The sequence below is a fragment of the Telopea speciosissima genome, chromosome 2, assembly GCF_018873765.1.
Source record: "Telopea speciosissima isolate NSW1024214 ecotype Mountain lineage chromosome 2, Tspe_v1, whole genome shotgun sequence".
Classification (NCBI taxonomy): Eukaryota; Viridiplantae; Streptophyta; class Magnoliopsida; order Proteales; family Proteaceae; genus Telopea; species Telopea speciosissima.
Genome location: NC_057917.1, coordinates 46,330,923 through 46,345,847, shown reverse-complemented (window position 1 = coordinate 46,345,847; position 14,925 = coordinate 46,330,923).

Below are 14,925 nucleotides of genomic sequence, written 5' to 3'. Positions count from 1 at the left end.
TTACTTGAAATATTCAAATTACCCTGAAGATAAACATAAGGGAAGGGTATAATGCAATCAAATCCAAATTAACCAAATGAAATCAAGTCCAAGCAAATCCTATCTTAGTTGTGCTTTACAGTTTACATCCATATTTTATATTTAAACAGATTTAGATAACTCAATAACATCCACTTGAAGTTTCTTTCACCTTACTTGAAGACAGATGCAAATTAGATCAATATAAACCTGAAATTAAGTAGCATTTTTTCTCTTCTATATGCTTATTTCACATAGATATAAGGTAATGTTGAAAATAGTCAAATACAACACACTAAAGAGTATTTGGATGTCCTATTCCTTAAAACAGAAATAACATAGCAACACTATAACAAAGCAAAGGAAAAAGTAGGAACCAGCAGTCATGGCAACACTTGATCAAAGATTAAGACATCACTCAACCAATTATATTTTTTCCATTTTAAACATGTAAGAAGCTGCATTTTATTCCTCCAGTGATGCCCAACCACCCACCAACCCCACTCCCCCGCCTACTCCCCCAGCCAGTTAGTGACCAAATCTTTCTCATAGTGGTGGTACCCCTGCTCTCCAATCATTTAAATTCAAATGTTTAAGATTAAACATTGAAGGTGCTTCCTCTGTTTGCCATCATTTCCAATGAGTAATCCCTAAGTGAGACAGGGAGCCTCACAACACGAAACACTCCTATTGACCCAGTGATTCTCTTAGCAATCACCCTTGTGTGGAGATACAAGGGGAGGTCAAACACATGGACCCAAAGCTCCATCCAATCAAAGCATAGCCGGGGGAGTTTCCTTTATCCATGGTTGAAATACAATTAGAAACTGCTTCACTAGCCAGGGTCCATTGACCACCTCCACCCTCCTTTATCCATGGACCAAAGATCTTCCCCACCAACACAAGGTCCCAGTTAAGATATCCGCACCAAGATTGAGGTTTGTCTTCATAGAAGTGCCTTAGTTTAAGCCCAGACCAATAACACTTGCACTATACCAAAAAATTCCATCAAGCCCAACACAACAAAATACAAACTACCAGAGTACAAGATATAGCTCCACGCAACTATAGCAACACTCAGATAAACCAGCAAAAGCTTTGAGGACAAATACAAAAAATACAACTGATGATCCCAGATTAAGTAATACAACCAATTACAAAGAAGATTTAGAATCTAAACCTTAAAAATTGATTTCAAGAAAAGCAATGACCATGACAACATAAAAGAACAGATGGCACAAGAAGACAAAAAAACCCAGGAATCTAAATGAACAACACAGTCGATTCAGTTCTTGCATTTAGTAAAATCACAAGAAGAAGAGACGATAGAGAGGTAGGGTCGTTGATAGCTTACATTTAGATGATGAAAGTTGCAGAGGGGTTTCGCAGAAGAGAAGGAGAAGACCGGCGGCAGTGTTGTGGTGCTGGCGCTAGTGCTATGAGGGTGGTGCTGGCGGAAGAAGATGAAGAAGAAGAGGATCGACGGTGATGGTGGTGCTGGCGGAAGAAGATGAAGAAGAAGGCAAAGAAGAAGACGATCGGTGGTGATGGTGGTGCTAGCGGAAGAAGATGAAGAAGGAGAAACGCGGGTAGGAAGCAGAGGAAGAAGAAGAAACGCGGAGAACAGTTAGAGGCAAGAAGGAGGGGAACAAAAAGTACTGTTCATCCTCATTGTCTTCTTCATTTGTCTTCTTTGTTTTTGTTGTTTTAGGTGTGAAAAAAGGGCTTTTGATTTTGGGGGGACAAAACACTGCAAAAGGGGTTTGGGGACTAAAAAGGGTAAACATGGAATCCCCTAAATTAGATTAAGGGTAATCTGGGGTTTTAGAAAAATTGGACATGCCACATCATCAATTAATGACATTTTTTAATAGTTAGGGTACCGTTGATAGAATCTTTGAAAAGTAGGAGAGGGCATTATCATTTGTCAAAATTTGGGTATTGGGTTGATATAAGGGATACTTAGAGGGGAAGGGGATAATATTTCCCCTTTCATTAATGATTTTTGGGTTCAATCCCCTTGAATATTTTCATTATATGTTTACTTTAGTAGCAATTTAATCTCTAAGTTCTTGGTTTTATCCCCTAAGTTCCCAATATCTAAGTGTATGTAACAGGAATAAAACTTAAATCAAATCAAAATACAACTAATCATATCATTCAATCATATTAAAGTGTTCCAAAAAACAGAAATATAGAAATAAACGAAATCAAAATGATAAAGATATCGCAACAGAAGTAATTCTAATAAAGTTTCAATCATACAGAAACAGAATTAAAAATTTAAACAAACAGAATCCATAAACTGTTTATATCATAAATGATTTCATCAAGCATAAATAGAAATCAGAATAGATAGAGACAAATTGATTTCTTTAAACAGAAATAGAATTCATAAACAGAAACTAAAACAAACATAATACTTTAATAAACATAAATCATAAATAGGAATCAGAATACAAACCAATTTCTTCTCTTATTTCTGTTTTTTTTTTTTAAATTCTGTTTCACCAGTCAACGCTGAAAATTCCCGCTGGTGGCAACCAAAATCCGGCAGGTCGGCAGGCAACCCGTCGGGTAAAAAATACGGGTTACCAGGTCGAGTACATGGGTAACCCAAAAACTCGAATCGGTGACCTGATCAGTTCTACCCAGTTCGAGTTGATTCAGTTGGTTCACTCGGTTTGGTTCATGCTAAACCAAACAAAAGGATTCCAATAGATCATGTATGAATGGGCTAAGGCCCATTATGGGCTTTAAAAAAAAAAAAAGAAATAGCCCAATATGGGTTTTAAAACACAAAGAGACTCTTAAGGAATGACCCATCAGATTTGTTAACTTATTCTTTAATAATTCAGAAACTTAATGGACCTAAAGGTCCAAAACAATTACCAAAATGACGGGGTCATATCCCCGTCTTTAACCTTTGGCCAAAACATAACAGAACCATATCCAAAAAATTAGGCGCATATTGCGGCCTCACCCGATGGTGCACCGGTCTCCGTAAACTATGGCGAAGGATTGTGAAACTCTAGCGGCCTTTATGCCGGAGTTCAATCGCCGAAAAAACAACCAAAAGAAAAAAATTACTTCTCTGTTTGGTTATCACCATCCCTTCTTTTACAGTATTTTTTTTTTTTTTTTGAATCTATAGGTCACCTATTAGATCGGCGACCGCAACAGAAGACATGGGGTGGGTTATCAAAACTGCCCCTAACTGGCTGGGAATTTGAATGAAGGACAGGAACCCCTGACATGGCATCCAAGTACACTGTGGAGTATCACTCCAGTGATTGAATTTAATGGTGCATTTGATCCTGGGTGAGGTGTGGGTGTAAGGCCAAGACCCTAAGCCAAACCCCTGTGCAAGCCCCATTGAGAAACAACTTTGTTGTATTCTCTGGGTGATGCACTGGGCGATGCACACATTACCCAGAGACATTGCCCAGAGTGGGGAAAATGGGTATTTTAATCAGCAGATGTGTGGGGACCACCCCTACTAGCCATAAACACTCTCCAGTGGTAGAAGGGAGTCTTGGGAACCACCACATACCCCTGGACCCCTGTGGACCCCACCAGAGTGCCCAGAATGACTGAGAATCAGTCTAAAAATGCATTCTTGGAATGGACCTAAGCTGCCAACCAGGCCTCAATAGGGGGCTGGTCTATAAATAGGGGACCCCAGCCTCATTTTAGAGGTTCCAAACACTGTTGAAAACGTAGGAGAGACAGAAGAGAGAAAAGAGAAGGAGAGGGAGAAGGAAGGAAGGAGGAAGAATGGGAGGAGCTCACCCTTGCATCCAATCTGTTCCAGCAGCCTACCCAACCTGATTCAGGTATAAAAACTATACCCATACCTGCTGCTATGTTGCTGTTACTATTTTTCTCCATGAATCTCTGGTCTTTTTGAAGCATATCTGGTCATGGACAGCCCAGAACACCTGGGGGCTGCCATGTGCTGCTTCAGATCCAACATGTAACCATATTGCATGGAGGATCTGAGCATTTTGAGGTGATTTTGGTTGCTGTTGTTCACCTGAGACCGAAATCCATCTCTGTGCCAAACTGCACTGCACTGTTGCACCAAGAATAGGCAGTCTGGGCTTGGATCTGTGCACACAGGCTACCCTCAGCCTAGCCTTGTGTTGTTGCAGCCCTAGACCACCCTACTTCACGTAGGATCAGCCTTGCATGCAGCCCAATCCATGCCCATATGCTGGAACATAGCTGGGTTACTATTCACTGGGCTGCCTGGGCAGCTCCTGGCAGCCAAGTGGTGGGCCCAGGTCAAGATCTGAGTGGACCACTGCAAACCACTCCCCATGAGGTCCACAATGACCTAACATGCAAGGGGGATCGAACATGGCACTGCCTATGGTGCAAAACCCAAGAAAATGGGCCTGTTCACGTTTTGAATAGGCACTGGGTGATGCACTGGGCGATGCACACATCACCCAGTGCAAAGCCCAAAGAATTAAAATGGACTATTTTGCAGATCTGACCATGGGGCTTCCACCAATGGACTATAAATAGTGTAAGGAGGTGGTAAATGATAAAAATACCCCTCCTCACATCTGTCCACATTTATTTGTACCTTGGGTACCCAAGTGGGCCCCGTAGGACTTGGAAACCTTGTCTATGTTGGTCCTGTAGCACTGCTGACTTAGGGACTATGTTATAAGATTGTTGGGACCATGAACCATGTACTACAGTGGTAAAATACCATACTGACCTTAAACCACATTTTTCGGATGATGCACTGAGACATAGGCCTAAAGCCTAGTGCAAGGCCCAGAGAATTCCAAGTGATGTCAGACTGAGCATCGAGTCAAACCAGTGAGCCTAGATCAACACTAGGACATCCAAAAACAATTTGGAATATTAAATGACACAATTCTGATTTATACTATAGGATTTGATCCTACACTCGAGGTACACTGCCAGGCACCGGCCGGGACTGAAACAACGACTGAACTTGAAGAACCAGACCAAGGTGAGTAAAATGCCATCGTGTATGTATGTGTAACATGAATAATATGCTGAATCTAATTTTCATAAATATTAATAATATGATTCATGTTTAATTCAAGTCTTATAAATACAATGCAACACTGTGTTGACTGTCGATCAACTCTGCTTGAATATTCTATGCTGATTGTGAATGTTAGACTAGATGCCGTAATCGGCTTGGAAATGAGGCCTGTGGTAGCCCATAGGGGTTAAGGTGTTGGAAGCCTGTGGGAGCGACCGTATATATGAGCTATATGCCGGGTTTTAAGCCAGATAATTTTGAGCTATATGCTGGGCTTAAATCCAGAAAAAGAAAAGAAAAGAAATATGAGCTATATGTCGGGCTTTGAGCCAGAAAAAAAAAGAAATGTGATTATTGAGCTAAATGTCAACGGTTACCTCACAGGTTAATCATAGAGGACTGGTCGGGCTGACCTTGGTGAACGAATGCGGGAGCTGACTGGTCCTCTCCGACAACTCAATGGGTGTATCGCGGGAAGGGGTTAAAAGCCCGCACCAGGGGTACATGTATTGGGGGTTGTAGTAGCACTAACCTGCCCTAGTTGTGATGTTAGGTGGCTAATAAATAACTGGACTGCATTTTCATGTAGGATCTATATGATTGTGATTGCATATGCATGCATGAAGATATGTTTTACTCATGGGCTCAGTGGGGCTCACACTCTGTTATGTATGTTTTTTTTCTATTAGATGATTCTACAAGTCGATGTCACTGTGGCGGGGAGGTTTATTTCCCGGAGGAAAGCTATGGTGGTTATGACGATCTTGGTATGAACCCCGACGGAGGTCGTGCCGTTGATGCGAGTATTCTCAGTGGTTATTAAAGATGACCCATGAAGGGTGCTCTTGATGCTTTTTGTCTTGGGGACTCCTTTTTGACTTTGTCAGGAGTTTATCCCCATCCCTGCTTTTAGTTTTTCTTCCTTTCTTTTTGGGGTTTGAGTTGTCTCGCCCTGTGTATATCTTCTTTTATTTTAGCTATTGTATATATTAGTTCTTACTGTTCCAGTTATGGGTATGTGTGGGGGAAAGTGCAAACCTACTTATGTATATATTATCTTTTTCCGTACCGCTACGTTTCCTTTTATCAATGTATATATAGTTTGATGCAACACTCTGAGTTTACATGTGGTATTACTATGGATGTGTATTTGTGAATGTATTAACTGTTTCTAGATCCATGGGATGTGGTGGATTGCCGTTACGTAATTCGGGTCACCTACCTAATCCTCCCAGGGGATGGTTTGGGGTGTGACATGGGTGGACTACGGAATGGGGCGAGCACCATTGCAATCTCCCTACAGTCCAATAATGGCAGCCTTGGCTGCCGATTCATGGTGGCCATGGCTGCCTTCGTAGGGTTTTTTTTTAATTAACATGGTTATGGCAGCCTTGGCTGTCGATTGATGGTAGCCTTGGTTGCCTAGAAATTTTTTTTAATAAGTTGAGGAGCCCAAGGCTTACACCATGTTCCTTAAAAAAAAAAAATTTACCTACAAAGGTTTTGCCATTAGCCCCTTTGTTGGTTCATAGTAATGGCAGCCTCGACTGCCGTTAATGGCAGCCTTTGGCTACCCAGAAACCTTTTTTTTTAAGGTAAGATCATATTTATATGTGTATATAGAAGGGAATTAATCGTACATTTGGTATTAGAGATAAGTACCGTTCACCAACGATCCGACAGAGTTGGATGAAGCCATTGATGTCGTTGCTTGACATTCCTTTCCTAAAGACTTTAATGGAGCTAGGTTTCTCTCCCTTGCCTTAGCCGTATGCTCACTCATCAATGGGTATGAGTATACGTTAAGGTAGAGAGGGGACCTAAGTCTCCTGATCGTGTCGTTAACCGGTAAAAAATAAAACCCTAAATTAATCTAGCAAGTAGCAAGTAAGGGGTCGATCTACGGAGAACTGGAAGGCTAAATTACTAAGATGATAAGATGAAAGTGATGAAAATTAAATTGCAATAAATCTGGTTTTAAACTACGAACGAAAGAAACAAATCTAAGCTAACAACGGTATGCAAAAATGGGAGAAGACTATCTTTAGGGTTCGAATCCCCAATGGATTGCTATTCAATTTGGTTGCATGCTTCGATTTATTATAACCACAGGCCTAATAATAGCACAGAATGTAGGGTTCCTCCTAGGTATGGACTATCTTGACGAGTACTATCGTCCTTCACTTATAGGGCTTGGCACGCTTAGTTTGTTCAGCTATAATCCATCATCGGTACAACCACATAAGAACAAAATACCATTGCTTGAATGAAAAATAATGAATCACAGAAACAGAATTTTCTAACTAAATATATTTATTAAAATCATCCAAATAGGGATGGGGTCTCAACATCAAGCAATCAAGAATATAAACTAGAATTTTAAATAGCAAACACCATTAGTTCATCTACACCTAAAGATAGAGGAAACTTAGCCAATCATGGTGCTAAGAGACAAAGGGCAGCAATGGTGACGATAATCTATAGAGATGAAACTGCTGGAACGGTGATCCTCCTCCCCTTGCCGAACCCGAGATAAAAAACAAAACAAAAAACAAAAGAAGAAAGAGGAAAAATAGAGAGAAGAAGAGAAAGAGAGAGCACGGTTGTGCTGCCTTGGACTAAATCCGTGGGTTTTATAGTTGCTATTTTAAAAAGAAGTTAATAAAAAAAAGAAAAAGAGAACGTGAGAGATGGAAAAGAGGTAGAGATAGAGAGTCTGTGAGGGATTAGAAAGAGAGGTAGTGTTTGTGAGGGAGTGAGATAAGTGAAATAGAATGAAGAAAGATGGGACCCATGAGGGATTTGAGAGGGAGAGGGAGAGGGAGAGGAAGAGAGAGAAAGAATTAAAGTTGGAGAGATGGAACCGTAGTAGATGAGAGAGAGATATTAGGGAGGAGAGAGAATTTAATTTAAATTATAAATTTGATTAAAATTTTCTTTTTAAGAATATGTCTCCTTCCTGGCCCCGGGTGGATCCAATCTGAGAATTAAAGTTGCTCCAATTAATATTCTGGACGATATGAGCCCTATATCGGATATCTTCTGAAAATTTTCCAATTTTTTGAAATTATAGTTATGCTCTTGGGTCTTCAGTGAAACTTCTTCCCATCTCGCCCTTGATCACATGTGAGTCGATCCATGGGAAGACTGGTGTCTAGATTGCATCGAATCCTTCCACTCAGCATCTTTTATGTGCATGACCCTGTAACACCTTTTTTACATTTTTACCCCTGAGATCAAATTCGATGGAACTAGGTGGAGACCACTCCTTGAACCTAAAAATACAAGTGGTCTTCATTGGGCCGGACTTGTGTAGCATTGAATTCCTCCAACTTGATTTTCTCAATTTAGACTCTGAAAATGCACTTTTTCTCCAATTCTTCCCATATGCCAAAAATACCCCTGTACCCTGAAATACAAAAAAGTACCCGAATAGCTCCATTCTAAGCAGATAAAAATACAGAATTAAATGGGATAATTTCACACATAAATGTGCTCATCATCTCCTTATTAAATAGTTAATATCTAGCATCCCATAATGGTTAGATATTAATGGATAGTAGGAAAGTGGTTTATCCCATAATGTATTAATCCATAACAAATAGGAATTCCCTAACAAATAAGGAACTAAGCATCCAAAGTGTAACTAACATGAACGTTGGAATACTTGGTTAATTGGGCTAACCAATAATAAGAAATTAAAAAAATATCTTATAATACATGCATGCATAAGATTCACAACATGAAAAGAGGGAAAAGGGGAAGAAAGAGGTGTGATCACCATCTAAAGAGATGTGATCACACTCCCCTAGAGATGCAAAACGAGTCAAGCAATAAGAAACAACATGAATTAAATAAAAGATTTGAGAATAAAGTGTCACCTACCTAGTTAGGAGACGACCAAAAAGAAGATGTGGAGGTTTCCCTTCGTGAATCAAGAGATTCGTATGTGGAGCAAGTTTTGCCGCTTGTAGTGGCTTCTCTTGTCTTCTTGTATGCGACACTTCGTTGTCCAAACATCAAAATCACCGAATGGATGACTCTAAGCTTTGATTTTGAAGTCTCAAGTGTATGAACTCAATGGACAATGGAGACAATAGGCTAAGGCCAAATGGTGGACCAAAGGCTATTGAGGAAGAGGACCAATTGAGCAATTGAGGAACCAAGGACCAAAGACCAATGAGGAGTGACTAAGGGATCCTCCTCAACGTGAGACGGGTGTATTTATAGATGTCAAGGGGTGTATGCACTCTCTTTTACCTGTCTTATGAGAGTATGAGACCCCATACATAAACCATGCGACACCCAAAAAAGATATAGGGAAACAGATCTTGCCAGGCTGTGCGGAGCCTACGCCTATACAGGACCATGTGAAATAACATCCCACCCCTCTTGAAATGAAAAAGATAAAAAAATTGTACCATATTTGATGTTACGGCTGGACGTGCTCTTATTGGTCTTGTGCTTGTGAAAGAGCCACACAACTTGACGAAGTCACGGTGAGGACATCAACATGGATGAAATTTTTTATTTCATTAGGGGGGAGTGATAATTTGGTGGAAAATTATCAACTCCATTTCTTGCCCGTTCCATTTCCCCAACTGCCTCTAATAGAGGGGGGGGGGGGGGGTGGACCCCACTCAGACAGTGTGATCGAGCAGGAGTTGGATAGTCATTTTTGCCCCTCATTTGAGGAACTTGAAGAAATGAAACTGCCCAATAAATGGAGCCCATAATGATCCTGTACATTATGTCTTTTTGTTTTTTTGGTAAAAGATCATGTACATTATATGTCATGCGACCCGAAAGCCTTTTTTTTTTTTTTCCGAAACAGGAAAAAAGTGACAATGCCAATTCCAAAAAAATAATAAAAAAAGTGACAATGCCAACAAACACCTGGGCCAGCCAGAAGGGGGAACTGAACCCTCCATCTGATTGGGCCCATTAAATGATTTCAGGCCCCAACACACTCCACACTGGAAACCCACCAATCAACCATTTGTCTCCTTTTCTCCATACCCTTCATAACAATCAAAAGACAAAATCTGTCTTTTGGCTTCCAATTGTTATCTCATCTCATCACCCATCACCCATCACCCATCACTCATCACCAATTGCCACTATTTGAGCTTTAAGGAATTTTTTTGACTGATCTCCTCCAGTTTGCTGATCGGTCCAGCCTAGTTCCCCAGTTCCTCTAATAGGGTATGGTGGATTCCATCCGGGTAGAATGTTTGGGCATGGGTAGAGAGGTCATTTCAATCCCCCTTTGTTAGATGAACTGGGGAATTGGGCCGGGCAACCAACTGGAGATGATAAAGATCCTGAAGTAGTATCCATTGTTCAATCCAATATGAGAGGGAAGCGCAGCTAACGAGGGGCAAGCGGAGCTAATGTGGAACTTCTTCTTCTTCCTTCATTAAGCCTGAATTAGGGTTCTGATGGCTTAAACTGAAGATCTCTTCCTTCTCCTTCTAATCTTCTTCTCTAAGTACGTGTAGATTTGTGGCTCCTTCATAATTGTGTCTGCTAGTATCGTTGCTTCTTCGCCTCCTTCTGAACACCTGGATAGGTTACTAGGGTTACAGCTTCTATCAGTGGATCATAGCCCTTTCTGGCTGGTTTGCGGTGGATACGCATAGATAGGGGACGGTGAATGTTTTTATCGGTTATTGATCAACTACTGAACAGCTAGTCTCTTTGCGCCGGGTGGCTTCTTCTCCTCAATCTATTCCGAAGATTGATCCAAAGATCAAGTGCATGCGTCCTTCATTAATGACTTATTAGGCAACTTGGTTCTCTTCACCAATCACTGATGAAGATTAGCCACCAGATTCAGGATTAAGTTAATCCGATCGAGCAAACATTGCCGTTTTCAGCCGCCGTACGTATATCCTGCATGCAGCGATCTCTATATGGATGTGATGATTTATGTCATCTGGATATTCTCAGCAGATCGATCATTATTATGGCTAATAGAATGCTGTAAGTCTCTCTCTTCTTTGCTATGGCTGTATTGGAGATGTGGTCTCGAGATTGTTTGTATAGACTCTCTTTCTATTGATGGTGTGATGTTCTCGTCGTTTGGTTATCCTAAGCTTACCCTGCATGCGCCCTATCTACTTGTTGATTATTGCATCTATGCCTCATTTCTTCTCGCTTTACGTTTTCATTATGAGCTCTATGACCCTATTAATTATGCTCTTCCAAGTTGGTGCTTTCTTTGGAATGTGTTATACATCTGTGCTTTGGTGTTCTCCATGGAGGGTTGAACTATTTAAGGGGGATGGTTGTGGTAGACGATCGCCACCTTCAACGATCCTAGCATTTCTCCTCCCTTGTGTGAGTAAGCCTGTGATCGAGTCGTGTGAAGTTCAGTTCTACACTGCTATTATGAATCCTCTCGGAGCTTCGTCATCTTCGGCTCTCTTTGGTGAATGTTCTGGCATAGCGTTTGCAGAGCATCTGGCTGCTGAGTTTGCATCCAAGCTGGATCTACCAGTGACACAGATTCCTTCTGTTATTGTATCCGAGTCTATCATGCAAAGCGCGAGGCGTAATCTTCGGTTCACCATTGTGGGATGGGTGCTTGACAAAGTGCACATCTCACTGTTGGAGCTTAGGGCAATGTTTAGTAGGGCCGGCAGCAACAGGACTTTGAAAGTCGAAGAAATACAACTAGTGGAAAACGCACCTGATCGCTTCATCATCAAGCTCCGAAATGCTCGCGATATGAATATTATTCTGTTTTCCCAGCCCTGGACGTACTTGGGCCACTTAGTGGTACTCCAGAAATGGCAGCCTGAAATTCCAGCAGATCAAGTAGTCTTTACCATGGCAGTGACTTGGATCCAGCTTGAAGGATTGCACTGGATGTATCATGAACATGATCTCTTTGCATCGATTTTTTCTAAAGCTGGTCGATGCTTGGAGATTGAGTGTCCATCTGGAACTGCAGGCTCTAACTACAACCCCGCGGCTCGTGTGGTCATACCACTCTCGCACCCGTGGGTGACAAAAGTGTTGTTTAACATGAACCAGGAGTCCTCCACAACTCTGCATCTTGCCTTTGAAAATAGGCCCCAAAATTTGGAAAAGATTTCTCTACTTCTAATGCGGGCTGTACTTCCGTGCGTCTAGCTTTGCCCCACATACAAGGCGGAAAGTACCGCCTTGCCCCTGCCCAAGCAGGGGTAAGGCGGTACTTTCCGCCCGCCTTGTATGCTGGGCAAAGTTGGGCGTACGGAAGTTGAGCCTTGGAAGTAGAGGAGGTCGGATCCCCAAAATTTATGTTCAAATTGCATGAATTTCGGACATCTTGGTCGTGTGTGCCCTTTTAAGCCACAAAATGAATATTTAATTACCATTGCACAGGCAGATCCGAATGCTGAGATAAAGCTCCTTCCAAGGGCTGCAATCCCTCCCCGTCGAGCTAGCCTTCTCACGGAGGTGGGTAAGATCTATGATGAGTTCTTCTTGGCTAATCTGGAGGGCAGGAGCAATACTAATGCTGATGGAGACAAGGACAATATACAGCGGCAAGACTCAGCATATTCTCAGAAGAGAAGGGTGGAGATTCTTCAATCAATAATCCACATGGCTCATCTTTTTGGAATCGAACTTCCCCTCACATCTTCCAACACTAGGAAGATTATGGTGGACCTGGTGAAAAACAACCCTTCTCTTTCCAATGTTCAGTATCAGCATGTGCATGGAGGAGAAGGGACGTCCCATACTGTAGCCCGAGTTGTTAAGGCTTCAGATCAAAAACAAAAATCTCCAATGTGGCTCAAAGAACTTCAGGCACTCGAGCATGGTTCGCTTACTAATATTTAGGCCCAAGTCTACCCCTTGCTGAGCACCATGTGTTGTTCGATGGCTATCACTGAGAGAGGGTGAATCAGTGATGTAAATTTTTCAATTTCTTCGCCACTGGCACTGGTAATTACTGGGCGGATCTGAAAACAAACCACAAGGTCGTGTACACACCCTAGCCAGACTCAAAGGCTCTACCAAGTGTGTACACCCATTCTGTAGCCCACACACTCCAAATGCAATAATAAAGATATAATGCAAAAATCCACACGCACAACACAAGGTATACATGGTTCGGCAAGTTGCCTGCATCCACGGAGCAATGCCACTATGGGCTTCGTATTTGCTCAAATACTCAATTTCGCTGCACCTACAGCTGGGAGCACCCACACTCAAATTTTCTCAGCATAGAACTGAGAGGGCAATTAAGCCAGTACAAAAAGTACCCAATGCCTGAGAGCACCCACTCCGAGTATTTAGCATCCACTAAATACAAGACAAAAATCAATAGAGTTGGGTTTATATCAATACCCTACAAATAAGCTCAGACTAGCTTAGGTTATCAACATGTATCACCTAACACTAGTAAAAATAGAGAACACAGACAATCACAAAGAAAAATGGAAGATTGGAAGCCTTACAACCATTTGTCTGTACCGATCTCAGATGTGATAGAGCCCACTAGAACTACTAACTCTTCCCTTGCAAGGAGAGACTTGGGTTTTCAAGTGCACACTGCCATAAGGGGATCACAGATTGCTCATTTCTTCTTGTCTCTTCCTCTTCTTGTATTTCTTCAAGAACCAATCAAAAACCCCAATTTCTCCATAAATAGATATTCAAAAACCATTGAGAACCAGCTTGATGGAACCCCACAACAGCCTTCTATTTCTTCAAAAATAAAAAATCTAGAAAGAGAAATCAGATTCCATCTTCACCCATTTGGTTGCTATATTTTTCAAGCAAAAACCTCTCTTTATTCTTTTCTTTTCTTCTCTTCTTCTTCCCTCTCCTTTTTCCCCCTTTTTTATTTCTTAACCTCTCCACGGTTTTGTAGCTTCTTTTTCACTTAGAGAAGAAGAAGAACCATTTCTCTCTTCTTTCTACAAAAGATCAAGTAAAAGACTAAATAGCCCTTTTTAGATGGGCCAATGGAATTTACATAAAAGGAATCTTCAATCAAGCATTGATTAAAATACTTCTCGTAAGATAGACAGAGATTGACACAGTTTCCAAAGTGCTTTTTGAAGAACCAATCAAAAGCTTTTAAATGGAATCAAAGACTTTTTGAAAAGCTTTTTAACTCATCCATTCACAACCTTCACGTGGGAGAGTAATGATTGCCTTTTTTTTTTGAAAATCTCTTCAACTATGATAATTTCAAAAAGAGCCCCTCTAACCTCACTTATTTATGTCATCATAGACATTAATTAAATTTATTTGCATGTAAACCACTGAGACCAAAAAGTGATCTTAAACTGTTGGCCGAGAGCAAATTTGAAATCCAACTTTCTAGATTTGCTTCTAATTTGCGTATCCAAACGGAAAAAATCATAACTCCCTCATTTGACTTTGGATTGACGAACCGTTTGAACCATTGGAAAGAGGACTCGACGAACTAACTTTTTCTAGTTCAAACCTCTTCGAAATTCTGATGCGGGACCAACTGAAAAAATACCTGAAGGTAGCACAGCTACGGTGACTTATGAAATAGGAACCCATAAGCCTCCAAACACTTTGTATCGCTGCTGCCCATGCTTGTAATGCTTTGAACTGCAACCAATAACATTTCCTAAGCCACTGGACACTGTCATAGCCTCAAGACTAGCCACCTCATCACTGCTCTGTGCTTGGTTGCCAACAATGACAACCCATATGCAACAATCTCCCCCTTTGGAGTTGTTGGCAACCTTCTCATCATTTGTGTGCCTGCATCTACAACCAACACAACATACTCAAACTCCCCCTGCTTGCAAAGCCTGTATTTTCTCCCCCTATGAAAGACAGGAATTCTCCCCATACAGTGATGAAGACTCTCTCTCCCCCTTTGACAACAAGTA